Consider the following 27698-nt stretch of genomic DNA (forward strand, 5'->3'; position numbering starts at 1 on the left):
AGTGCCCCATAGTTGGTGTCAGTGGGGAGGAATAGTGCCCCATAGTTGGTGTCAGTGGGGAGGAATAGTGCCCCATAGTTGGTGTCAGTGGGGAGGAATAGTGCCCCATAGTTGGTGTCAGTGGGGAGGAATAGTGCCCCATAGTTGGTGTCAGTGGGGAGGAATAGTGCCCCATAGTTGGTGTCAGTGGGGAGGAATAGTGCCCCATAGTTGGTGTCAGTGGGGAGGAATAGTGCCCCATAGTTGGTGTCAGTGGGGAGGAATAGTGCCCCATAGTTGGTGTCAGTGGGGAGGAATAGTGCCCCATAGTTGGTGTCAGTGGGGAGGAATAGTGCCCCATAGTTGGTGTCAGTGGGGAGGAATAGTGCCCCATTGTTGGTGTCAGTGGGAGGAATAGAGCCCCATTGTTGGTGTCAGTGGGAGGAATAGAGCCCCATTGTTGGTGTCAGTGGGAGGAATAGAGCCCCATTGTTGGTGTCAGTGGGAGGAATAGAGCCCCATTGTTGGTGTCAGTGGGAGGAATAGAGCCCCATTGTTGGTGTCAGTGGGAGGAATAGAGCCCCATTGTTGGTGTCAGTGGGAGGAATAGAGCCCCATTGTTGGTGTCAGTGGGAGGAATAGAGCCCCATCGTTGGTGTCAGTGAGTGTCAAAAAAAAAACCTCCATTCACATCGCTCATCTATAGTGACAGTGGGGTAAATGGTGCCCCATCTTTGGAGTTAGTGGGAGGAATAGTGCCCAATCGTTGGTGTCAGTGAGGAGGAATAGTGCCCCATCGTTGGTGTCAGTGAGGAGGAATAGTGCCCCATCGTTGGTGTCAGTGAGGAGGAATAGTGCCCCATCGTTGGTGTCAGTGAGGAGGAATAGTGCCCCATCGTTGGTGTCAGTGAGGAGGAATAGTGCCCCATCGTTGGTGTCAGTGAGGAGGAATAGTGCCCCATCGTTGGTGTCAGTGAGGAGGAATAGTGCCCCATCGTTGGTGTCAGTGAGGAGGAATAGTGCCCCATCGTTGGTGTCAGTGAGGAGGAATAGTGCCCCATCGTTGGTGTCAGTGAGGAGGAATAGTGCCCCATCGTTGGTGTCAGTGAGGAGGAATAGTGCCCCATCGTTGGTGTCAGTGAGGAGGAATAGTGCCCCATCGTTGGTGTCAGTGAGGAGGAATAGTGCCCCATCGTTGGTGTCAGTGAGGAGGAATAGTGCCCCATCGTTGGTGTCAGTGAGGAGGAATAGTGCCCCATCGTTGGTGTCAGTGAGGAGGAATAGTGCCCCATCGTTGGTGTCAGTGAGGAGGAATAGTGCCCCATCGTTGGTGTCAGTGAGGAGGAATAGTGCCCCATCGTTGGTGTCAGTGAGGAGGAATAGTGCCCCATCGTTGGTGTCAGTGAGGAGGAATAGTGCCCCATCGTTGGTGTCAGTGAGGAGGAATAAGTGCCCCATCGTTGGTGTCAGAGGGGGAGAATAGTGCCCCATCGTTGGTATCAGTTGGAGGAATAGTGCCCCATCATTGGTATGAGTGGGAGGAATAGTGCCCCATTCTTGTCAGCGGGAGGAACAGTGCCCCATTCTTGTCAGCGGGAGGAACAGCGCCCCATTGGTGTCAGCGGGAGGAACAGCGCCCCATTGGTGTCAGCGGGAGGAACAGCGCCCCATTGGTGTCAGCGGGAGGAACAGCGCCCCATTGGTGTCAGCGGGAGGAACAGCGCCCCATTGGTGTCAGTGGGAGGAACAGCGCCCCATTGGTGTCAGCGGGAGGAACAGCGCCCCATTGGTGTCAGCGGGAGGAACAGCGCCCCATTGGTGTCAGCGGGAGGAACAGCGCCCCATTGTTGTCAGCGGGAGGAACAGCGCCCCATTGTTGTTAGCGGTAGGAGCAGCGCCCATCGTTGGTGTCAGTGGGGAGGAATAGTGCCCCATAGTTGGTGTCAGTGGGGAGGAATAGTGCCCCATAGTTGGTGTCAGCGGGGAGGAATAGTGCCCCATCGTTGGTGTCAGCGGGGAGGAATAGAGCCCCATCGTTGGTGTCAGCGGGGAGGAATAGAGCCCCATCGTTGGTGTCAGCGGGGAGGAATAGAGCCCCATCGTTGGTGTCAGCGGGGAGGAATAGAGCCCCATCGTTGGTGTCAGCGGGGAGGAATAGAGCCCCATCGTTGGTGTCAGCGGGGAGGAATAGAGCCCCATCGTTGGTGTCAGCGGGGAGGAATAGAGCCCCATCGTTGGTGTCAGCGGGGAGGAATAGAGCCCCATCGTTGGTGTCAGCGGGGAGGAATAGAGCCCCATCGTTGGTGTCAGCGGGGAGGAATAGAGCCCCATCGTTGGTGTCAGCGGGGAGGAATAGAGCCCCATCGTTGGTGTCAGCGGGGAGGAACTGTGCCCCATCGTTGGTGTCAGCGGGGAGGAACAGTGCCCCATCGTTGGTGCCAGCGGGGAGGAACTGTGCCCCATCGTTGGTGCCAGCGGGGAGGAACTGTGCCCCATCGTTGGTGCCAGCGGGGAGGAACTGTGCCCCATCGTTGGTGCCAGCGGGGAGGAACTGTGCCCCATCGTTGGTGCCAGCGGGGAGGAACTGTGCCCCATCGTTGGTGCCAGCGGGGAGGAACTGTGCCCCATCGTTGGTGCCAGCGGGGAGGAACTGTGCCCCATCGTTGGTGCCAGCGGGGAGGAACTGTGCCCCATCGTTGGTGCCAGCGGGGAGGAACAGTGCCCCATCGTTGGTGCCAGCGGGGAGGAACAGTGCCCCATCGTTGGTGCCAGCGGGGAGGAACAGTGCCCCATCGTTGGTGCCAGCGGGGAGGAACAGTGCCCCATCGTTGGTGCCAGCGGGGAGGAACAGTGCCCCATCGTTGGTGTCAGCGGGAGGAACAGTGCCCCATCGTTGGTGTCAGCGGGAGGAACAGTGCCCCATTGTTGTCAGCGGGAGGAAAATTGCCCCATCGTTGGTGTCAGTGGGGAGGATTAGTGCCCCATCGTTGGTGTCAGTGGGGAGGATTAGTGCCCCATCGTTGGTGTCAGTGGGGAGGATTAGTGCCCCATCGTTTCCCCATCGTTGGTGTCAGTGGGGAGGAATAGTTTCTCATCTTTGGTGTCAGTGGGGAGGAATATTGCCCCATCGTTGGTGTCAGTCGAAGGAATAGTGCCCCTTCGTTGGTGTCAGTGGGGAGGAATAGTGCCCCATCTTTGGTGTCAGTGGGGAGGAATAGTGCCCCATCGTTGGTGCCAGTGGGGAGGAATAGTGCCCCATCGTTGGTGCCAGTGGGGAGGAATAGTGCCCCATCGTTGGTGCCAGTGGGGAGGAATAGTGCCCCATCGTTGGTGCCAGTGGGGAGGAATAGTGCCCCATCGTTTCCCCATCGTTGGTGTCAGTCGAAGGAATAGTGCCCCTTCGTTGGTGTCAGCGGGGAGGAACAGTGCCCCTTCGTTGGTGCCAGCGGGGAGGAACAGTGCCCCATCGTTGGTGCCAGCGGGGAGGAACAGTGCCCCATCGTTGGTGCCAGCGGGGAGGAACAGTGCCCCATCGTTGGTGCCAGCGGGGAGTGTATCTGCCCCCCCATGTTACCACAACTTCCCCCATCCCCCCCCAGTGATACCACAACTGCCCCCATCCCCCCAGTGTATCTGTCCTCCACCCCAGTGTTTCTGCCCCCCCATGTTACCACAACTTCCCCCATCCCCCCCCCCAGTGTTACCACAACTGCCCCCATCCCCCCAGTGTATCTGTCCTCCACCCCAGTATTTCTGCCCCCCCAGTGTTACTACAACTTCCCCCATCCCCCCCTCCAGTGTTTCTGCCCCCCCCCCCCCATGCCTGCACAGAATACATCTCATTTCTCTCCATGTATTCATTCTATAGTACTCCAGCATTGTGCAGAAACCCCCCCAATAATCCCCCCAGCAGCTGTGCCAGACCCCCCCCCCATATCAGCCATTCATAAAGGAAATGAATACAGAGCTATAATCCCCCAAATATCACTTCCCCGCCCCTCCCCCACTCTTCATAAAGAGATCCGTGTCATACAATCACTGAGGAATACTGAAAACAAATCTAAATATTAAAAGAAATGAAATAAGTAAAGGAAAGTCATGTTTAGATTTGGATGGAGTGGAGATGATTGGAGCCCCTGTCAGTGTTTATTGCTGTCTGTGCCCCCATTGTTGGGGAGATCCCCCCTCTCTGTTTGTCCTGTTTACCATCATCATCCAAAGTAAATGGGAAAGACGATCCCACATTTTGGGTTGTCCCCAGAAAAGTGATAGAGGGGAAATCTTCCGATGGGGACACTAGTTCTGGTGATCTGGGGGGTCCAGTTTGCATGGATTTCCTCTCACTTCCTGTTATGGACACATGGACGGTGCTGACCAATCAGAAGCCGCCTTGCCCGGACTGTCATCGCTGCAAGGAGAGAATAGATAGTTGTGGGGATTTCAAATCTGCAGACCTGTGAAGCGGCTTTCTCTCCTCTCCTTGCAGCGATGACAGTACGGGCGAGATGGCACAGGGGGGTGGAAATGTTTGATAAACGACGTGTCCAGGGACTAAATCGGGGCCCCAATCTACTTGTCCCTCATGACAATCTACTTGTTTTAAAAGCAAAAGAGACTTTATGGCGACTTAAACGTGTCATATTTTTAACATTGCGCTGTTTATCTCCTCCCCCTCCCCCCCCCCTCTCTCCAGCACTGCACCCGGGGACTAGCAAGGAGGAGAGAGACCTTGCAGTGTACTGAGCACCGATTGGCTGCTCGTCAGGAATGGGTGGGTCAGGGCTTATACTTTATCCCTTTGGCTGCCAGAGACGTTTTTGCCATTTTTGCACACATTTAAAAAATCATTTTAAGCCTGAAGATGGCATAACACCCAAATATATATTTCCTGAAAGCAGAGACCCTAGAGAATAAAATAGTGGTAGTTCCAATTTTTTATGTCCCATATTATCGCAAAATTTCAGTAAAAAATACAAGTATGTTAATTTTAGGGCACAAAAAAAGCAATAAATGACCCTATTTTCTGTAAAATCTAAAAGCCGAGGTTGCAGCGAATAAATAGATATCCAACTTGTCATCCTTAAATTTGTGCGCACTTGTGAAATGGCGAGGAGCTTCAGTACCCTGTATTTTCTATAGGTGACACTTTTAAAGCTCCTTTATAGGTCACCAGTTTAGTATTACGGAGGAGGTCTGGTGCTAGAATTATCGCTCTCATTCTGGCGTGCGCGGCGATATGTAACGTATCGCAATCGACGGTTTGATGCGTAGGCGTCCCAGCGTGTGCTTTTACGTTTTGTACGTTTTTGTATGTGTGGGGGTGCCGGCCTTTTTGGGGGGATGGCATGTGCTTGGGTGTAACTTTCATTGTTTATAATTGTAAAAAAAAAGTTTTTTTTTAATCACGGGGACAACTTCCCCTATGTGATGATTTTTGGTGACAGGTTCTCTTCGAGACATCCAAGGTCTAAAAGACTCTGGATGTCTCCCCTCTGTTCCTATGGGGATTGCTCTACAATCTCTCAACGGGGACCCGGAAGTGACATCATAACGTCACTTCCGAGTCAGCACAAGAAGGGGAGGGGACTCGTCCGCTCTTCTCCCTCCCCTCTACCCAACGGGGAGAGCACACGACGGGGGTGCGGAGAGGCTGGCACTGTGCAACGCAGTCAACAGCAGCGCTGCCACCTATTGCCTCACCTGACAGGTGAGCCCTGCTGCTTGCCCGCAGCAGACCTAAAGGTAGAATGAAACTACCTGCCCAGCGCCCGGAACTACATGTCCCGGGCGTCAGGAGATAGGAATCCAACATCCCTGTGGCATCTGATTGGTCAGCACCGTCCATGTGACATCAATAGTCCTCTAGCCTGAACTGTCATTGCTGCAAGGTGAGGAGAGAAATCGGCAGGGATTTCAGATGTCGGCGTCTTTGTCTCCTCTCCTACCGCTGAGAATATGGAGTATCTGCCACCATGGTATACATCCCCACATGCCCACTCTCCGCTGCGGGAAAACTCCCTTCACCGCTCCTGTCCAGTGGGGAAACCGCATTTGTTTTGGACAGAAATTGCATTCCTGTTCACATTGCATGCTGGTCTTTGTGGTGCAATTTGTGTTCATACATTTTGTATTGACGCACATCGCACCACAAAGTATCGGCAATCGGTATCGGCGAGTACTTGACCGAAAGTATCGGTACTGGCCGATCAGAAAATGGTATCGGTGCATCCCTGCTTTCTAACCTGCATGCTGGCTTCAAGTTGGTGTTTCAAAGTATGGATTCTAGAGACAGCCAGGCAAATAGCATTTTCAGAGTGTTCCATAATGATCTCCATATTGTTTCATGCATTCGTTTCCTTCAAAGTCTACCTGTCATGAGAAGTATGGGTCTGCTTTTGTGGCCATTGTTGGTCTTCTGAAAATGCTATGTGCCTGGTAGTTTGGCTTCAATGCCTGGAACAAGCATGCTGTGAATGTCAGAAAACTGTTAGAATTCCTCATCTCTGTACTTGTGAAGGATGATCCAAAGTATCATGGCGGGTACTACAATTCTCAGAAGAAAGGGTCACCTCGATATGTTCCTCAGGGTTTCCTTTGAAGCTGAAGTCTTTCCATCCCCATCAACATGCTGATGAGTTTTAAAAGGAAACTTTCTGTTTTCACTATATAGCTTGTTTAGACATCACTGGGTCTCTGTGCTTCCCTATGCAATGGCTGGTGAGAGGTGCTAGTGGGATGCTGGCCTTCTGAAATGATCACAGCACCCTGCCTCAGTACTCCTCTCATAGGTCCTCAGTTCTGATACAAGCAGTGGGCTGACTCTTAGGACGATTTGTGCAAAAATCAAAATGCTTTGATGGTTGGATGTCCGTCTCTCAGCAGTGGCACTCTCGGCAGGCTTGGTTGGCACACAAATCACTCCAGGTAATGCACACATGTGATGCCGAATCTTCATGATTGAAAGTGAAATCCAATGAATGAAAAGGGTGGACCAGGGACAGGAAGGCCGGGGAGGAAAGAATAGATGCTTGACGTCCTCCAGCAAGGAAATAAGGTGGGCTCTGACTTGTGATGCACACTGTGAGAAGCTCAGTGTGCAGTGAAATCATGCCATGTCAGTAGAGCAGAGAAGTCTGTACAACTGTGTAAGACTGAAGGGAAGCTGAAGTTCAGATCTTCAAGATTTATGTGCTCAGCTTTGATCTAGCTAGTGTCCATTAAACTCCAGAAGATCAGAAAAGAAGTCTTATCAGGTTACCTCGTATTTGTACTTTCAGTGAACCGCTTTCCTGCCGCCCTATAGAAGATATACTGCTACAGGGCGGCAGGGGTGCGCAAAATCACCTGTATATATACGTCATTTTGCATTTCTGAGCCGTGCACGCCCCTACCCGTGCAGCTATTCGCAGCCTTAGCTGTCAGTCACCGGGTCCCGGTGATTGAGGAGCATTACTGACAGAGGGAGAGAACTGTATGTAAACAATACAGTGCTCTCCCCTGTCAGCTACTGCACAATGCTTTGCATGGCTTACACAGCACACAGTTAACCCTTTGATCGCCCCACATGCTAACCCCTTCCTGACCAGTGCCATTAGTACAGTGTCAGCGCTTTTTATTAGCACTGATCAGTGTATTGGTGTCACTGGGGATGTCAGTGACATCAAGTCAGTTCCCCCCAGTGTCAGAATGCCCGCCGCAGTCATGCTATAAGTTGCTGATCGCCGCCATTACTATTAAAAATAAATCTTGCCCATTGGAGGACAGGCAGGCTGTGCTCCCACCACAGCCAGAATCTGCTTGCTTGTACATCCCGTATGGGCAAGCAGATACTTACTGACAGGAAGGCTCAATGAACTACCATGGTGCTGTGGACTGGCGTGATAGTTGGTTGAAAACCACAAACTGACAACTGGAAAGGCTGCTGGGACTTGTAGTTTTCCCATTCACAGAATACTGTGAATGAGTGACGCTGCCGGAGCCCCGCATAGCAGTTTTTATTTTACATTTTGACAGCTAGCAGGGGGGAGAAGATCCCCCATTAGCAGATACAACGGTGATGGGGGGGGGGGGTGCAGGGGCTGGTGTGATTGTAACCCTGAATATGGGTGTAACGTTACAAAAGGTGACTGTATCCTTTAAAGGATGAGTTCACCTTTTAAAAAACAATAATTATTGCACTTTTTTTTTTTTTGCAGGTAAAATAAATGTGCATTTCTTATTTCTGTCTGCAGGAGCCCGTAGACCATTGTGCCAGCGCCATGCGGGTCTCCTGCAGATCTGTTAGTATATCTTCTTACACGTAAAGGGATGTACGAGCCAACAGATATACTGACAGGAAAAATGAATGAACTACCGCGGCACTTCACAGCACAGTAGTAGTTTATTGAGGACTAATGCTGACAGCCGCTAAGGCTCTTGGGACTTGTAGTCTCTCATCCACAGGTGACTGTGTGGGCGGAGCCCTACACGGCCACGGTTTTAAAAATTTGACAGCGAGAGGGGAGAAGATCCCCCACAGGGCCCAGTCTGATCATAACAACATATTACATTTTACACCCTGAGTTTGGGTTTAACGTTACGAAAGGTGAACTTGTCCTTTGACGGCTGCCGACATTTTTACAGGATCTTGCTAGCTGAAAGATCCTGCATAAAAAGGATCCATACTGCATCTATGCTCATATGGCCTGATCCATATAGGTTTGTGGGAGGTGAAATGTACGGGCAGCTTTATGGGCTCTCACATTTTTAAAAAATATTTCTCTGCCCTGAATGAGTCATTTAAAATGACGCCCCATGGACTAGAATGCAGCATTTATGTGCTCGTCTACTGCTTATATATAATTATTACATTGAATGATGCAAGTGCCTACACTTTGACTTGATATTTGACTCTTAAAATCCCTGTACAGCAGAGTTCAGATTTGACCAGAGAGAAGCCGCAGCACAAGAAGTGAATCAGTTCTGCTGCAATACTCGTGTAAGGGGCATGCGGTTAGGAGGAGAGAGCAGAGTGACGGGTGTGAGCTCATCAGTCTACTGCTTCTTTCACTATCCATTCAGACTGAGGGAGGAGCAAGAACTGTAAGTTACTGCAGCAGATTAAAATCAGGTCTACTGCCCTGCTAGACAGAGCTGTGCAGTGTGACAGAGCTTTGAAATTCTCAGAACTGGACAGACAGAAATAAAGAATCTTTTGGCAGGTAAAATGTCTCTGTTCTATGTATTCCAGATTGTTTTTCAGCAGTTCATCTTCAGGTTGTACTTTTCTGCCTGGAGCCACTCTGGTTGAACAAAAACAATGTAGAAATGAAAGGATCTAAGCACCTTTCGGAGCATGTCACCCATATTTGGGGTGTAACACTTACCATGCTCCTATTCCCCAACCTCCCGCCACCAGCGCTCCTCTCCATGACAGTGGGCTTCTTCCCTCACCCGCTGTCACAATTTAAAAACAGTGTGGCCCTTCAGGGCTCCACCCACATGTCCACGTCATTCATTCAGTTTCCTTGAATGAACGGACTACAAGTATTGTCAGCCATTGTGGCTGACAGGTTGTAGTTCTCAATGAGCTGCGAGGACACTGATGAGCACTCTTGTAGTTCATTGATTCTTCCTGCAGTGTAGGAACTTTCTGACATATGGGAGTACGGGCAGACAGCTTATTGTGGGTCTGCAGGATCCGGGCATTGCACCCACAATCTGCTGATCACAGGTGCAATACTTTACAGAATGTAATGTACAAAAATAGTAAATGCACATTTTTGTTGGCTGCAAAAAAAAAAAACGTGCATTTTTAATTTTTTTTTTACAAAAGGTGAGCTTATCCTTTAACCACTTGGTAACCGTGATATAGCCAAATGACGGCTACAGCGCGGTTACCTAATTCTGGGAGGGTGTCTTATGACGTCCTCCCAGAATGTGCCCCCCGCGCACCATCAGGGGCACGCACCCGGCGATCTCCGTGATCGCTGTGTCCTACGGAGACAGCTGATCACATGATGAGGTAAAAGGCCAATCACAGCAGCCTTTTCCCACATGATCAGCTGCGTCCAATGACACAACAGTTCACTGTGTAAATACAGTTGTCTGTTATCGGCAGCATTTTCCTCACACTGTCACAGCGTGCAGAAAGTACTGCCGATAACTGGCAGCTGTCACAGAGGAGATCGGCAATGATCATCAGGGCACTGATGATCAGTGCCCTTCAGTACCACCCAGCAGGGCCCCCATCAGTACCGTCCATCAATGCCACCCATTCAGCTTCGGCAGTCAGGGCTGGTTGTCCGTGTCGCCCATCAGCGCCGCCTATCAGTGCCCATCATTGCTGCATATGTTGCTCTTCTTTTGTTTATAGTGCCAAAAATAAAACACCCAACTGCGATTAAATACCACAAAAAAAAATCTCTGTGTGTGAAAAATATTATAAAAATGTCATATGTGTACAATGTTGCATGACTGTGCAATTGTCATTCAATGTGAGACAGCGCTGAAAATTGGCCGGGGCACAAAGGGGGTATAAGTGCCCGGTAGATAGGTGGTTAAACTTGCAGGTTTCTGAGTGTAGACTTCAATCCTCCTTTAAATTGTAATGTAAAATAAATGCACCCTAAAGACAACGGAAATATGAGAGCTGCTCATAAGAAGTCAAGTGTTCAGAATTACAAATCAAACTGATTGTATTCCTGTCCATGGTAGAATATGTGGGCAGTGCTGGGGTTGATGCTCTTCCAAATAACTGATATGTTTATTTTTGTTGTCAAAGTGCAAACTGAATGACTGTAAAGAGAAAGTTCTCTGGAGCAATTGTCGTCCCCAAGAATCTGTCCAAGGGAACGTCTGACTTGCTGGTGCTGTTCACGCTGGACCACAACTAGGATGTGTTCAAGGTAAGTTTGTTGATGTGTTTGGATCGTGGCGTACCGGTGTCCTGACTGCAAGTGTTTTGGGTTTGTTCTGTGACTCAGTAGCAAGTGCAGTAACCACCCCAACAAAATGTTATTGAATGACAGATTCTTGGATTAGAATCAACTTCCATTTTACTCTTGGCTGAAAATAATCAGTGGCTGTAGGGCCAGTTATCGGTGGGGGGTGGGGAAATACCAGTGTCAGTGTTAAACCGCTGCAAAAGGATTGTGGTGCATAATTCCAATGGGTTACATTTAGGAAGGCTTAATTGGGAGAATCCTGTCATTAAGTGTTCTTGCATGGCAACCACTTACTGTTATCTCACATATATATTCCTATTATTATTGCCAAATTTACCACCCTAACTCCTCCCGCAGTTTTTACACTACATAGACAGTAATATACCGAAACGTGCGGATTGTTCCCGATTGGTGTGCTATTACTTTGTGGAACGTTTCGCCGAATGGTTCACGAAATATCAGCGTTTTTGTGGTGAAATTGGTCCCATAGGAATGAATGGCGGAATGTTGAAAACTAGAGTGGGAGCTGACAAAAGCTAGAGTGTGAGCTGAAAAATCAGGACATGATTTGTAAACTGCCATCACTCCCTCATTTTCAAGCCCACCTACACAAATCTTATATCAAAACGTTCAGCTATCCCTGCTGCCACTAAAAATGTCCACGGCTAGGCCATAGTCCTGATAGTCTTCACAATATGACCATTTGTTTGCAACTCACGCCGCCCATTGACATTCATTGAAACTGCACTCTAGCCACCTCAAATTTGAAGGGCAATTTCTAAACTGCGACTGTGCCTTCATTTTTAATATTTCAGAGACATACTATGCAACAAAATGTAGGGCTGGGTCTTGTGATTCTCACAATATAAAGCTCTTCAGATTTATCATTTTTAAACTACAATCTTTTGAAGAGGCCAACCGCCAGTGAAGTGAGCAAGTTGGAGCAGTTTTTTAACCGCTCTTCTCTGGCCTTGCTGTAGAGTGAGTTGCCATAGGAACCCACTCCACCCAGTTACACCGCCCACTCCAGTTATAGACTACTGGTGGAGGCAAGAACACTTCACACAATTTCCCCAGAAATTGTAGCTTTTCTAGTTATAAGCTGGTGTTCTGTCATACAATGGACTAGATATATGATATTCCTACTGTTATATTTGTGTTTTATCCTAGACCTTCGGTTATATTATTACACTGAGGATCTCAGGGGTGGAGAGGCTATTTATTAGGAAAAAGTGGATCAGGTGTTTCCTGGTAGGAGGAGCCTATCTCTCATGTGAAGCTGTCCTGGAAGATTCCTGGAAATAGTTAACAGGTAAATAACTGTGTTTTTTTCTCTTTGTGAATGAGCCCTAATTTGGTCTAAGCTGCAGATGAGTATGATCTATTATAGGGCAAGTGCTGATGTAATTGTTAGGCTACTTTCACACCAGCATTCCAATCAGGTCCACTTGTCAGTTTTTCAGGCAGACCTGGTTGGAAGGTCCATGGAGCCCTATGGACAGGCAGATGTAATTGGGCTTGTGTCTCTTTACATCCACCTACCGCCATCCAGGTCCAGAAAGCAAAAAAACAGAAAAGAAATGCGTAATTTTTCATTTTTGTTGACTGGATGGGAGGTACAGGAGAGCCCATTTACACCTGGCCACCCATAGAGCTGACGGGTCTGCCTGTGTCCACAGAAACTGTAAGGGCACGGATGTGACCGGTCACACACTGAAACATTATTACTCCTGCAGGTCACAAAAATAGTAATGCTAAGGCTCCTTTCACACAGAGGAAAGTCCACTGCGATCTGTGAGCAGATACCCTGCTGATCGGAGCCAAACGGTTTGAAAGGTGCCTTATTAGGGGTGTTTATTTTTTTTTACCTGCTGGAGTTTTAATGTGTTTCGGTGCAGTAGTTGCCACAAATCTGCAGCTTTTCTCCTGTGCTTTAAGGAAATGTTCTTCATTTGTTGTCATTTTATGCGTGTTAGTACTTGTTTATTTCTGGTTCTGTAAGCTCAGAAATGATGATTTTTACTACTGTGAGGATGCCCCAAACCTGCCAGCAGTAAGCCTTCTATACAAAAGTGAAAACAATGGAGTCCAATGGCATTGATATTTGTATGCATGTTTTGAGTAAGAAACAAATGTGAAAGTACCTAAAGTAAAAAAAAAAACACAATTGTGTTGGAACACAATTCCTATCCACAAGCCCACTCTTTGTAGGATCCATTCACACCATCGACATTTTGCATCACACCGTTTACTTGTTTTACTTCAAAGGATAAGCTGCTCTTTGTAAAAAAAAAAGAAAAGAAAGGAAAGTTTTTGAAGGTAAAAATGTTTTTTTTTTATTTATTTTTTTTGTGCAACCTGGGTGCAATATTAGGCTCCTGCAGAATGTCAGTGTTGCTATCACCACGTACTGGGAGGAGCAGTGAACTACCTAGAGCACTCAACAGTGCCGTGGTTGAGGACTATAAGCCGTCAGCTGCAAAAGCTGTTGGTACTTGTAGTTTTCCCGTTCACAAAATTCTGTGAATGGATGACACGGCTGGGTGGACGGAGCGCCGCAAGGCCGTGTTTATTTAAAATGGTGGGTGTGGGGAGAAGATCAGCAGCATGCTGACACAATGAGGATTGGGGGGGGCCTTGTTGCTGCTGCAAAAGTAACTTGTTACATGTTACACCTTGAATACGGGTATAACACGTAACGTTACAAAAGGTGAACTTGTCCTTTAATAAAATTTCACAAAATAACATTTCATTCAGTGCATTGGTGTGAACCGGACTCACAGGAAATGGGCAAATAGGCTCCTGAGCACCTTCTAGTAAATGTGATTTTTCTTTTTTTGTTATGACTTCATATTCACAGCATCTGGAACACCTGGGCCGGACCAGAAAATGACAGATGTAGTGCCATGAAGTACGACCAGGGCACAGGCTGTTGGCAGGGTCCCAACCGGTCCACATTGGTGAGTGTCACTAGGGATGACCGATGGGAATAACATGTTGGATTGCGGGGCATTGCCTGCTGTGACCAAAGTGCAGGGTATGGCTTCATTACAGGATAACGAGACACCTAGAAGGTCACATACACCATATATCTTATGCCTACTCTGCACAGCTATGTAACAGCATTGCAGTCACTTTATAAATACAGCTACATAGCAGTTTTGTAGTCTCCATAAAAGTGCATCTGTACACATACAGCCACGTGGAAGGATTGTACTCGGAATCTTTGGGAACGTGTGAGGAGGCGTGTTTCCCCCTGTATGTTGCACCGTAGCAATCGTGATGAGGTGTTTGATCAGACTAAGACATGCAAATGCCGTCATTTTTCTCCCTTCTGCAGGTGAAATTGTTCTGTGGTAAAGAAACAGTCATCATGTCCACGTCGGAGCCAAGTCGTTGTGAATACCTCATGGAATTCTACACTCCGGCCTCCTGTCAGCAGCCCGCTGGGATTCCCCAACCAGAGGAACATGAGGAGCTGTGACCTCATCAGTCCTATAGGTGCCGTACTGTTCTGAGTGGGAGTGTGAGCGGGGAAAAAGTGTTTTAGGCTCAATACCCACAATAAAATGGTATATGTTGGTTGTAGTGCAGTGCATTGCGGTCTGCTGTACAATGTAAGGGTGTGCCATTCATAATCCATACACCCCAATGTGCTGCACATAGAGCAGGTATATTAGAAAAAACGCATTGGTGGAAGGTCCTTCTTTTCATGTCGGTAAACGTCCCTGCTGTTTTGGTCCTGCGGCACTTGTATTTTTCTTGGTCTTGAATTAGTTGGCAAATACAGTATCTCCCAGAAGTGAGTACACCCCTCACATTTTTGTAAATATTTTATTCTATCTTTTCATGTGACAACACTGCAGAAATGACACTTTGCTACAATGTGACGTAGTCAGTGTACAGCTTGTATAACATGTAAATGTACTGTCCACTCAAAATAACTCAACACACAGCCATTAATGTCTAAATCGCTGGCAACAAAAGTGAGTCCACCCCTAAGTGACAAGGTCCAATTAGCCATTTTCACTCCCCAGTGTCATGTGACTCATTAGTGTTACAAGGTCTCAGGTGTGAAAGGGGAGCAGGTGTGTTACATTTGGTGTTATCGCTCCCACTCTCTCATACTGGTCACTGGAAGTTCAACATGGCACCTCATGGCAAAGAACTCTGAGGATCTGAAAAAAAGAATTGTTGCTCCACATAAAGATGGCCTAGGCTATAAGAAGATTACAAACATAAATCACGTGATAGTGCCACTTCAAATCTCATAAATGTACAAACGCATAAATATATAAGTCCAATATGAATAATTCAGTGATGCAACATACACATGCAATGTGCAATTGGTGCTCAATCGTGTAAGTGCCAACACACTTTTCCACTCCAGCTGCGTGTGTATGTGTATGTTGCATCACTGAATTATTCATATTGGACTTATATATTTCTGCGTTTGTACATTTATGAGATTTGAAGTGGCACTATCACGTGATTTATGTTTGTTATCTTTATTCCAATATTATTTGCTGGCACTTGTGTGGGGCACTAAGATGATTTGGTCACTTTAAGATGTGTCATATTTTTCACATTTCATATGTTTTCATTTTTTAATTTTTTTTCCATGTTTTCAATATCATTATTTCACATGTAGGTGTGTTTGGCATTTTTAGCCCATGTAGCAATATTTATAGTGATTCAGTTTATTAGCGCTGCACTATTGTTTAATATTTATTCTGCACTGGTTGGGTATCAGTTTGAGTGTAAGCAGCTGATAGGTAGGGTTTGGGGTCCATTACAGCGCAGGAGGAATTTTTTATCAAACAATTGTCTAGGCTATAAGAAGATTGCCAAGACCCTGAACCTGAGCTGCAGCACGGTGGCCAAGACCATACAGCGGTTTAACAGGACAGATTCCACTCCGAACAGGCCTCGCCATGGTCAACCAAAGAGGTTGAGTGCACGTGCTCAGCGTCATATCAAGATGTTGTCTTTGAGAAATAGATGTATGAGTGCTGCCAGCATTGCTGCAGAGGTTGAATGGGAAGGGGGTCAGCCAGTCAGTGCTCAGACCATACGCCACACACTGCATCAAATTGGTCTGCATGGCTGTCGTCCCAGAAGAAAGCCTCTTCTAAAGATGATGCACAAGAAAGTCTGCAAACAGTTTGCTGAAGACAAGCAGACTAAGGACATGGATTATTGGAACCACGTCCTGTGGTCTGATGACAACAAGATCAACTGATTTGGTTCAGGTGGTGTCAAGCGTGTGTGGAGGCAACCAGGTGAGGAGTACAAAGACAAGTGTGTCTTGCCTACAGTCAAGCATGGTGGTGGGAATGTCATGGTCTGGGGCTGCATGAGTGCTGCCGGTACTGGGGAGCTACAGTTCATTGAGGGAACCATGAATGCCAACATGTACTGTGATATACTGAAGCAGAGCATGATCCCTTCCCTTTGGAGTCTGGGCCGCAGGGCAGTATTCCAACATACCGACCCCAAACACCGCTCCAAGACGACCACTGCCTTGCTAAAGAAGCTGAGGGTAAAGGTGATGGACTGGCCAAGCATGTCTCCAGACCTAAACCCTATTGAGCATCTGTGGGGCATCCTCAAACGGAAGGTGGAGGAACGCAAGATCTCTAACATCCACCAGCTTTGTGATGTCGTCATGGAGGAGTGGAAGAGGACTCCAGTGGCAACCTGTGACGCTCTGGTGAACTCCATACCCAAGAGGGTTAAGGCAGTGCTTGATAATAATGGTGTCCACACAAAGTATTGACACTTTGGGCCCAATTTGGACCTTGTCATTTAGGGGTGGACTCACTTTTGTTGCCAGCGGTTTAGACATTAATGGCAGTGTGTTGAGTTATTCTGAAGGGACAGCAGATTTACATGTTATACAAGCTGTACACTCACTACGTCACATTGTAGAAAAGTGTCATTTCTTCAGTGTTGTCACATGAAAAGATAGAATCAAATATTTACAGAAATGTGAGGGGTGTACTCACTTCTGTGAGATACTGTATATATCCTTAACTTCCCCCTCTGTGGAGAACAGGGTGGCAGCAGGACTGTTTTACAGCTGCTGCAAAGCTTAGTGCGCTGTGTTCAGAGAATTCAGTGATAGTATTGTACCCAGTGTAGGCGCAGACTCTCCCACAATTACACACTCCGTGGTCATTTTTGTGGTTTTAATACGAACGCTAATAATAAGAGCTTTAGTAAAATTAATGCAAGGCTAAGACTAATTTTTTCTAAACAAAAGAAAAAAAGTATATGTACTGTGGCTGGTCGGCAACCTGTTATGAAGTTCTTTAAGATATGCTCAGTGAGGCAAAACAATACCTTTTTGGGTGCAGAAAAGCAAATGTAAAGGAAGGGTTCTTTTTAACTCCTTTGCCCTGAGGTTTATGTTCTTACTGTGAGACTGTCACTTGTGGCATATAAATTAGAAGCATTTTGTGGGTACAAGGACTGTGCCATATGTGTACAGTGTACTGTATACTGGGACTAGGCTCAGGTTCTTTTCATCCTGCTTTAAGCCATTTCCACTGCTAGGCACAACCTGACCGTGACAACCAATTGCAATGGTGTGCTACATGCACTGCTGGACTTATTTTCTGTTCAATCCCAGCTTTCCTCAGCTGGATCTGAAGATTGAAAAACGCTGGCATAATACAGCCACATGGAGTTGTAGGGAGCTAAGAGAGGATTGGATAAAATGTGTGTAAACATTATGCCCCCGACTTTTTTTTTTTTTTTTTTTTACTGCACCCCCAGACCAGACAAACTAAATCCGGCCCTGCCAGGAAAGAATGTGATTATTATTATTATTATTATACAGGATTTATATAGTGCCAACAGTTTGCTCAGCACTTTACAATATAACGGGAGACAATACAGCAACAATACAGTTCAATACAAGAGGGATAGGAGGGCCTTATCCTTGGAGCTTACAATCTAGGAGGGAGGGGCTAGTGGTACAAAAGGTAGTAACTTTGGGGGATGAACTGGTTGGAAGAGTAGAAGATTCCAGTATTAGTTGAGGGAAGGATAGGCTTCCCTGAAGAGATAGGTTTGCAGAGTAGGCGATAGTCTGATAAATTGGGGTAGAGAGTTCCAGAGGATGGGGAAGCTCTGGAGAAGTCCTGGAGACGAGCATGGGAGGAGGAGACAAGGGAGCTAGAGAGTAGGAGGTCTTGTGAGGAGCAGGGAGTACGGTTTGGGTGATATTTAGAGACAAGATTGGTGATGTCATTTGAGGCAGAGTTATAAATGGCTTTATACATTATTGTTAATGTTTTGAATTTTATCCGTTGGGCAACGTTAAGCCAGTGGAGGGATTGGCAGAGAGGGGTGACAGATACAGAACGTTAGTAAGGTGGATGAGTCTGGCAGCAGCATTCATGATAGACTGAAGAGGGGATAGCCTGTGATGAGGTAGGCCAATGAGGAGGGAGTTACAATAGTCAAGGCCAGATATAACAAGGGAGTGGATAAGTTGCTTAGTGGTTTCTGAGGTTAGGAACGGGCGTATCTTGGGGATGTTGTGGAGGTGAAGTCTACAAGATTTGGACAGTGACTGGACTTGGGGCTGAAAGGACAGATGGGAGTCTAGGATTACACCTAGTACCCTGGCATGAGGGGAGGGAATGATGCTTGTGTTATTGATCTTGGTGGAGCACAGGGGAGGCATGCAGGGTCTTTTAGATCCTGGATGTCTCAAAATAGAGAATCTGTCACCCAAAATCATCACATAGGGGACTTTTTGTCCCCTATGTGATTTAACAAAAAAAAAAAAAATTTATTTCTTAAAAATGTAAGTTACACCCTAGCATATAATGCCCCTCACCCCCACATATGTACGCACACACAAATGTAAAAGCATGCGCTGGGGCGCCTACACATCAAAACGTCAAGTGCGATACACATGTTCTATATCGCCGTGCACACCAGAATGAGAGCGATAATTCTAGTACCAGTCCTCCTATGTAACGCTAAACTGATGACCTATAAGGAGCTTTAAAAGCGTCACCTATAGAAAATATAGGGAACTGAAGTTTGGGACCTTTTTCACGCGTGCATTCAAATTTAAGGTTTGACATGTTGGATATCTGTTTACTCGATGCAATCTCATCTTTTATATTTTACAAGAAAATCTGATAATTTATTGCGTTTTGTGCCCTGAAATTAAATTAAGTGGATTTTTTACTGAAATTTTAAGTTTCATAGATCTTTGTGATAATATCATGTGACATATAAAATTGGAACTGCTGCCATTTTATTTTCTAGGGTCTCTGCTTTCACAAAATATATAATGTTTAAGAGTTTTGTGTAATCAGGCCTTAAATGATTTTTTAAATGTGCACAAAAAACGCAAAAATGGCTCTGGCAGTGAAAGTGATAAAGGATAAGTCCAACACTCCCATTTTCTGAGGAGCAGCCAATCAGTGCTCATTACACTGCAAGGTCTCTTCCCTCCCTGCTAGTCCCCGGGTACGGTGCCGGAGACAGGCAGGGAGGGGAGGAGGAGATATAGAGTGCAATGTTAAAAATATTAAACGTTTAATTCGCCATAAAGTCCCTTTTTTTTTTTTTTTTTTTTTAAAAGCCCCAGACAGTCCATAAAGCACCTCAGATTTAAATAGTGTTTTGGTTAAAATATATTTATTTTTTAGTCAGGACAAGTAGACCTGGAGACCGATTTAGTCCCTGAACAAGTAGTTTTTTCAAAAATTTCCACACCCGTTTCTGCCCAGGTACGGGCAGACAGCTTATTGTGAGCCTGCTGGAACCTGGCATTGCACCCACAATCTGATGATCACAGGTGCAATACTTTACAGAATGCAATGTAAAATAATAATAAATGCACATTTTTGGTGCTTGCAAAAAACACGTGCATTTATTATTTTTTTTTTTTTACAATAGGTGAACTTATCCTTTAAACTTGCAGGTTTCTGAGTGTAGACTTCGATCCTTCTTTAAATTGTAATGTAAAATAAATGCACCCAAATACATCCTAAAGACAATGGAAATATGAAAACTGTTCATAAGAAGTCAAGTGTTTGGAATTTTAAATCAAACTGATTGTATTCCTGTCCATGGTAGAATATGAGGGCAGTGCCAAGGTTGATGCTCTTCCAGATAACTAATATGTTTATTTTTGTTGTCAAAGTGAAAACGGAATGACTGTAAAGAGAAAGTTCTCTGGAGCAATTGTCGTCCCCAAGAATCTGTCCAAGGGAACGTCTGACTTGCTGGTGCTTTTCACGCTGGACCACAACTAGGATGTGTTCAAGGTAAGTTTGTTGATATGTTTGGATCGTGGTGTACCGGTGTCCTGACTGCAAGTGTTGTGGATTTATTCTGTGACTCAATAGCTAGTGCAGTAACCACCCCAACAAAATGTTATTGAATGACAGATTCTCTGATTATTATTATTATTATACAGGATTTATATAGTGCCAACAGTTTGCGCAGCGCTATACAAAATGAAGGTTGACATTACAGTTACAATACAATTTGTAACTGTAATGACAACAGTGCAAATTGTACTGATAATCAGAGAGTGAATTAGGAGCATTGTGGCATCATTTTGTTAATAAGGGGCGTATTCTGGAGATGTTGCGGAGGTTGAGGCGGCATGATTTGGACAGGGATTGGATGTGGGCCTGACAGGATATTTCAGAATTTGCACTGTAATGACAACAGTGCAAATTGTACTGATAATCAGAGAGTGAATTAGGAGCATTGTGGCATCATTTTGTTAATAAGGGGCGTATTCTGGAGATGTTGCGGAGGTTGAGGCGGCATGATTTGGACAGGGATTGGATGTGGGCCTGACAGGATATTTCAGAATCCAGGGTTACCCCTAGCACTTTGGCATTCAGGGATGGGTTGATAGTGGTGCTATTGATCCTGACTGAGAAATGGTTTTGGATAGGTTGAGTTTTAGGAAGTGGTGTGACATCCAGTCTGATTTGTCTCTGATATGTCTGTTAGTAAATCGTTAATACGTGAGGGAATTGAGGTGGTGAGCTGAGGAGTAGAGAGGTAGATTTGTGTGTCATCAGCATAGACATGGTATTGGAAACCATGGGAAGCTATCAGCTGACCCAAGGAAGAAGTGTAGATCGAGATTAGGAGAGGTCCAAGGACAGAACCTTGGGGGACCCCGACAGTGAGAGGAGTAGGAGAGGAGAAAGTATAGTTGTAAGTGACACTGAAGGTGCGGTGAGATAGGTAAGATTTGAACCAACAGAGAGTACAGTCACCAAGACCAAGTAAATAGAGTTTTTTTGAGGAGGAGGGGGTGGCCAACTGTGTCAAAGGCAGCACAGAGGTCCTAGAGCAAGAGTACGGAATAGTGACCATTGGTTTTCGCGGTTAGTAAGTCGTTTGTGAGTTTTAGGAGAGCAGTTTCTGTGGAGTGTTGTGGGTGAAATCCAGACTGAAGGGGAACGAGAAGGTTATTCTCAATAAGGTGGCAGCTCAGCTGGTTGTAGACTAGACATTCAAGGAGTTTGGAGGCAAAAGGGAGTAAGCAGATGGGTCTTAGGTTGCTAAGATTGCTGGGGTTCAGTGAGGCCTTTTTAAGTATGGGGGCGACTAGCACATGTTTTAGAGAGTTGGGGAAGATGCCAGTAGAAAGGGAGAGACTGACGATACGAGTTAAAGAGTGAAGAATAGAGCCAGAGGATGACCGAAGTATTTGCAAGGGAACAGGGTCCAGGGGGCAGGTGGTTAGGTAGGCTTTAGAAACGTTTACCAACCTCCTCTATAGTAGCTGGGTTAACCAAGGGAAGTATAGATTGTGCAGGTAGACAAGGAGTGTAGGGTGAGGGAGATATCTGTACAGTAGAGATCTCGTCACTAATTGTATCAATCTTATTTTTGAAGTGATTAGCGATCTCCTGGGCAGTGAGTGAGTTAGCGGCTGGAGGTAAAGGATGAAGTAGAGTTAAATGGAGAAAAGAGTTGATGGGGATTGCGTGAGAGGGTGTTAATGAGAGTGATAAAATAGGTCTGTTTGGCAGTGTGGAGACAGGAATTGTATTTTTGAAAGGCAGATTTATATTGATTGAAGTCTTGCTGGGGCTTAGTCGTATGCCATAAACGCTCAAGAGCATGGCTACATTTTTTGAGGCATCTGGTATTGTCTTTTTGCCAGGGCTGTAGCGGTTAGGGCCTAGGTCTGTGTGTAGTGAGGGGGGCCAATGTGTCCACAGTGGATGACAGTGAACTGTTGTAGACAGAAGTGGCCAGGTTGGGACAGGACAGGGCTGAGATTTTGTCATAGAGACAATCTGTTGCCGAAAAAAAGAAGAGAAGGGTTAAGATAACGAAGGTTTCTACCGGTAACTGGTAGTTGGAAGCCAAGGAGAGAGTGAGGCTAATAACGGAGTGATCAGAGATCGGAAAAAAGTTGGTGAGGTTGCAAAGAGTGCTGTCAGGAATGGACTTGCCAATAGTGGTGGGACTCACCTGCCTTGTGGGCTGCAGTACCAGGGCTGGCCAGCGGGTGCTCTCAACAACCAGAGGTTCACTTCGGCAATTAGCCATCACCTGGGGCTGATTGCAGGTGGTGTATTTAAGGGATGGCCAGACCTGCAGTCTGTGCCTTGGTGTGTGTTTTTCCATGGGCCCCTGTATCTTGTAACCTGCATTCCTGTTCCTGTTTCTGCCTGACTTGTTGCCGACCCTGCCTAATCCTGACTTCTGCTGACTTCTCCTGTTTGATCCCTGGCTTGTGACCCTGACCATTCTCTGCCTGACCCCCTGTACCTACCTGTCCGTTAGTTGCTGTACCCGGCTCGTGACCTGACTACTCTCCGCCTGCTCCTCCTGTACCTACCTGCCCGATAGTTATCGACACGGCCTGCCTGGCTACGTTGTGCTCTATATGTGTATGTACCTGTGTATCTATATCAGTTTAGGTTTGGGTTTGTTTTACCTTGTTGTATGAATTTGTGTTAGCTTGGTGTTTGGTGCACTGCGTTTATATTTGTATTGTTAGTCTTAATAAATTGTCTTATTTATACCATATCTGAAGCCTGCGTTTCCCTGTGTCAGTCCACACACTTCTGGTCACACCCGCATCCCTGACAAGTGCATAGGTAGGAGAATACAAGGTTGAGGCAGTTCCCATTAGAGTGAGTAGAAGCATGTGTCCATTGTTTTAGTCAATAGAAGTGGTTAGGCTCAGAAGTTTAGAGGTAGCAGGAGTTTTAAGATAAGCAGGGATGTTTAAGTCACCAAGAATGATTGTGGGAATTTGAGAAGAGAAAAAGTAAGGCAGCCAGGCAGAGAAGTCAACAAGGAAGCGTGATACCGGTTCAGAAGGCTGATAGATCACAGCAATTCTTAAAGAAATTGGAGAGAATAGACGTATACAGTGAACTTCAAATGAGGAGAGGGAGGTCCTGAAAAGTGCTTTGAAGGGATAGGAGGATTCCAACTCCACCTCCTTTCCATCCACTAGACCTGTAAGAGTGAGTCCAGAGGAGACCACCATGGGAAAGGGCAGCAGGAGAGGGAAAGTCAGATTCATGAAGCCAGGTTTCTGTAGTTGAAGGAAAACCGAGGGCTGGGCCCACAGATTCAGAGGGTACACGATGCCACAATTACGTTTACTGAAGAGTTATAGTGATCATGTAGTTGAGCATACGTAAACAGAATGATAACAGCGCATAACCATACAGTAAGAATAATACTGTCTAACACTAACCCCGTACTTGCGGACTTTTCCCCAATGTCCAGAAAGCAGCCTGGCTGCGCCTGAATGTTCCTGAGCAAGATATAACGTTGGGGTGCACCCTAAGTATTGCGCAATACTATTTGTAATCCAAAGGAAAGTGGAGTATGTCTCTTGTAACTTTCTGGTATATATAAAATGTCACTGACCACGTGTGGTGCGATGTGCTGCGGCAAAGCCGCACTTACGGTTCCCTGCCAGGCTCTTGGTGTTTTCTCCTGACCCACTCCGGAACCAGACCACACAGTCACTTGTTTCCTGGCCTCGTTGTGGATCTTCCTTAGGTGCCCTTGCCAGATTCCACTGTGAGCCGTAAATCCTCTTCCAGGCCCCACACAGATTCTCCAGACGTCCTCAGCATCCAAAAGCCAGACCCAGACTCCACTTCCTCCTCAGAGTTTGTGATGCAGTAAGTCATTTCTTAATTGCAGCCTCAAACCTGCATTTACAGTTCACTATGACCCTTCTGAGGGTCCTACTCGGCCCCTAAATTAGTATTCATGAAACTTTATAGGGTAAATAAGCATTTATCTTGTCTTAGCAAAAGTCACTACAAAATCGATTCTTGTACTTTGCTGCCATCTACTGACCAAAGAGCATATTACAGGCACAATATAGTTTAACATTAGATGTCAGTATTCATCCATGCGTCACACCCTTACATAGTTGCAAGTAGGTTAAAGGAGTTAGTGATTCAAAGGTCATGGACAGAAGTGAGTTTGTTACAGACAGAGCAGACATTCCAAAGGGCACAGGAAAAGGGGAGGCTGGTTCTAGAAAGAAGAGGAATAGTAACCAGATTGTGTGGATTGCGGCCGCAGTTCGAGGATAAGGTGTGTTGGTCAAATGAGAAAGATGGTGGCCCAGGATTTGGGAAATGTCTCCCAGATGTTAGGAGATGCAGAAGGGTGAGAGAGGTAATATGGGAGTGTGACTTATATGGAGGGACAGGTCCCAGTGTCCTGGAGGTTTTATTAGGATGTGAGTTCAGAATTAGCAGGAGTTGATGAGTACAGTAATAAGGTGAAGGTAGGAGTGAGGGTGATATATATGAGTTGTGGGGTGGAGAAGAGGGGTGTAGGAGAGAGAGTTTGAAGAGAGAGGATACAACTGTGAGAAGGAGGAGTAGGGAGTGCATGTTACAGAGTGGTGAGATGAAGAAGCAGACTGGGTAAGAGATGAAAGAGTGGAAGAGGAAACAGGTCACCTGTAGTCTGTTTAGTATTTGAAGTCGTCTGCTGTGGTTTTGCTGAAGTGCAGAGCCAAAGTGCAATGCTCAATACTTAATCCAAGATGATAGTTGCCAATGCTACCCATGGCTGTGCTGCCTCTGGCTGTGCCTCCCCTAAGGAAGGTCTAAATTTTTACTGAGTTGGGTGGGGGTATTGCCAATTAATCAATGAGGAATGCATAGGAGAGACACATGGCTAGCAGGGCAAATTTCTCACACCAAAGGAGGACAAAAAGACTGCAGGAGGGCAGAGTTGTAAAGATTAGGATCAACTCATAAATTTGGGTAAGACAATAAGAGCAAAATAAACACCACAGTAATATGGACAGAGTTAGAGCTCGTTCACACTTGACTTATCTCTAACTCTTGCCAAACGCTCCTATAGTGTTTGACAGGCATTTGGGAAGCGTTTTTGAGGCATTTACCAAGCATTAAAACCGCACCACAAACACCTATAATGAAGTTTAATGGTATTAATGCTCCACAAACGCCCAGGCGTTTGAGGAGCGTCACCATAGACTTGAATGGGAGGTTTCAACTCCTCCTGACTCAACATGAGGCGTCAGTTTTGCGGCGACGCAACGCTTCAGTGTGAACAGCACTGTGTGCTGCCATGTGCAGAATATTCATAGGTGTTTGAGAAACGTTAAAAACACTTCCCAAACGCCTGTCTGACGCCTGCTGACAAAGCTAGTGTGAACGTAGCCGTAAAGATTTGGGAAGCAGTAAGAATTACCAAGAACATTGATAGCCATGAATCGGCTTCAGTTAGAGGTGGATTTTAAAAGCAGTATAGATTACCATATAGCAGTGCAGGGTGAATTCGCATTCATACATGGCATGGGCGATAGTACAGATGGATATTGCTTGCAGACATTTACCATATAGCAGTGCAGGGTGAATTCGCATTCATACATGGCATGGGCGATAGTACAGATGGATATTGCTTGCAGACATTTACCATATAGCAGTGCAGGGTGAATTCGCATTCATACATGGCATGGGCGATAGTACAGATGGATATTGCTTGCAGACATTTACCATATAGCAGTGCAGGGTGAATTCGCATTCATACATGGCATGGGCGATGATACTTCTATTTTGCTCCTGACTAAAAATAAGCAGTGGCTGTAGGGCCAGTTATTGGGGAGGGTGGGGAAATAACAGGGATTGTCAGTGTTTCAGTGTTAAAACCCTGCAAAAGGATTGTGGTGCAGAATTCCAATGGGTTACATTTAAGAAGACTTAATTGGGAGAATCCTGTCATTTCCAGTTGCTTTATGATGTTGAGTGAGTGTGCCCTGATCTCCCAACCTACAGTCAGTTGGGCAGGTTAGAAGTCCCAGTTGTTAAGTCTTTACCTGCTCAAATATTACTTTATCCTGTGAATTGTTGAACACATTTAAGTGCTTTCCAATTCGTCCATCACTACTCCCTAGACCAGTGGTCTCCAAACTGCTGCTCGAGGGCCATATCCAGTCCTTTACTTGCCTTTATCTAGCCCTTTGGACTTCCAAATTATTATGCAAATGATATTTTTCTCATTTACCTAAATAATTGATGTAAATAACAGTCGGCATAATTCTCATGTTATCAACTATTAAGAGTACAATTCAAATTTGATTGAACAAACCTCCTAATGATAACAGGATTTTTTTGAAACCTAAAACACTTACAATGCGCTGTTCCAAATTATTCCGCACAGTAAGTTTCAAAACACTTTATAGGTTGTAAAGAACTGAAAATTGTAGTTTCTTGTGTTTGCAGCATATTTACTGAAATCAAAAGCTATTTCAATCAAACTTTTAACAACATTTTAACAGGTCACGTTACATTTTAACATGGGACCCTTTATTTGATAGCAGCTTTACAAGTCTTGCATCCATTGAACTTGTGAGTTTTTGGACAGTTTCTGCTTGAATTTGTTTGCAAGATGTCAGAATAGCCTCCCAGAGCTACTGTTTGGATGTAAACTGCCTCCCACCCTCATAGATCTTTTGCTTGAGGATGCTCCAAAGGTTCTCTTTTACAAAAAGCTTTATTGAAAAATAAGCAAAGATGAACAGACAATCGTAACAAAAATTCAATGACCAACATTTACATAGTACAATAAATGAAGGGAAGCTGGTGCAAGGCATGCATCAATAAAGGCAAAATCGGAAAAGTTTACATAGGTGCCCGGAGGGAGGGGATGGGGAGGGAGGTTGGGAGAGAACGGGCAACAGACCTTTGTGGGCAATGATAATGTAAACTCCAAAGGGAAGTATTGCTATATCAACATTATAATAAACAGGAAAGGCCCGAGAAAAGGCCGCATCAAAAAACAGCACATATTCATGACCTAGAATTTAAAAAGAAATCTAGATTGCATAAATAGCCTTACGAATGCAGCGTAGAGAACAGGAGGTACAATCCTTAAATTATGTTTAAGAGCAGAGTAAACAGAAGAGTAGAAAAAGACAAATAGTAGAGAGACATGGACAACACACACAGACACACAACAAAAAAAAAAGGGGGGAGAGGGAGGGGCCCCGGGGGGATCACAGCAGAATCCATCCTCATATCGATAGAAGGGACTGGTCGAATCTCGAGGGCTGGGCTACGTCCAGCCAGGGACGCCATATCTGCAGAAATTTTGTATCGGTATCCAATAATATGGCCGTCAGTTTTTCATTGACCATTATGAAGTTCATCCGGTTTTTGACAGCCTCAAAGCTAAGAACAGGAGTCTTCCAAGCCCTCGCAATCGTCAACTTAGTTGCCATAAATAAATGTGATGCCAGTTGCCGTTCAGAGCGGAGAAGGCCCT

The 27698-nt window shown here is 46.0% G+C and overlaps 1 long non-coding RNA gene across 4 annotated transcripts in view; it reads left to right on the forward strand.

The window, feature by feature from the left end:
- The first annotated feature begins 4219 nt into the window (after nucleotides 1-4219).
- LOC149428313 (uncharacterized) overlaps nucleotides 4220-27698 on the forward strand; it is a 29396-nt gene continuing 5917 nt past the window's right edge. The window contains exons 1-6 of one of the 4 annotated variants that reach the window (XR_016310776.1): nucleotides 4220-6903; nucleotides 10742-10865; nucleotides 12075-12216; nucleotides 13765-13864; nucleotides 14245-14405; nucleotides 20080-20203. This is a non-coding gene — a long non-coding RNA (uncharacterized LOC149428313). Of the gene's footprint in view, nucleotides 6904-9791; nucleotides 10866-12074; nucleotides 12217-13764; nucleotides 13865-14244; nucleotides 14406-20079; nucleotides 20204-27698 lie in introns of those variants that run through there. The other 3 variants (XR_016310778.1, XR_016310775.1, XR_016310777.1) reach the window with 3 other exon arrangements.

The sequence above is a fragment of the Staurois parvus genome, unplaced genomic scaffold (assembly GCF_062004578.1).
Source record: "Staurois parvus isolate SC_StPar_1 unplaced genomic scaffold, SC_StPar_1.0 ptg003324l, whole genome shotgun sequence".
NCBI lineage: Eukaryota > Metazoa > Chordata > Amphibia > Anura > Ranidae > Staurois > Staurois parvus.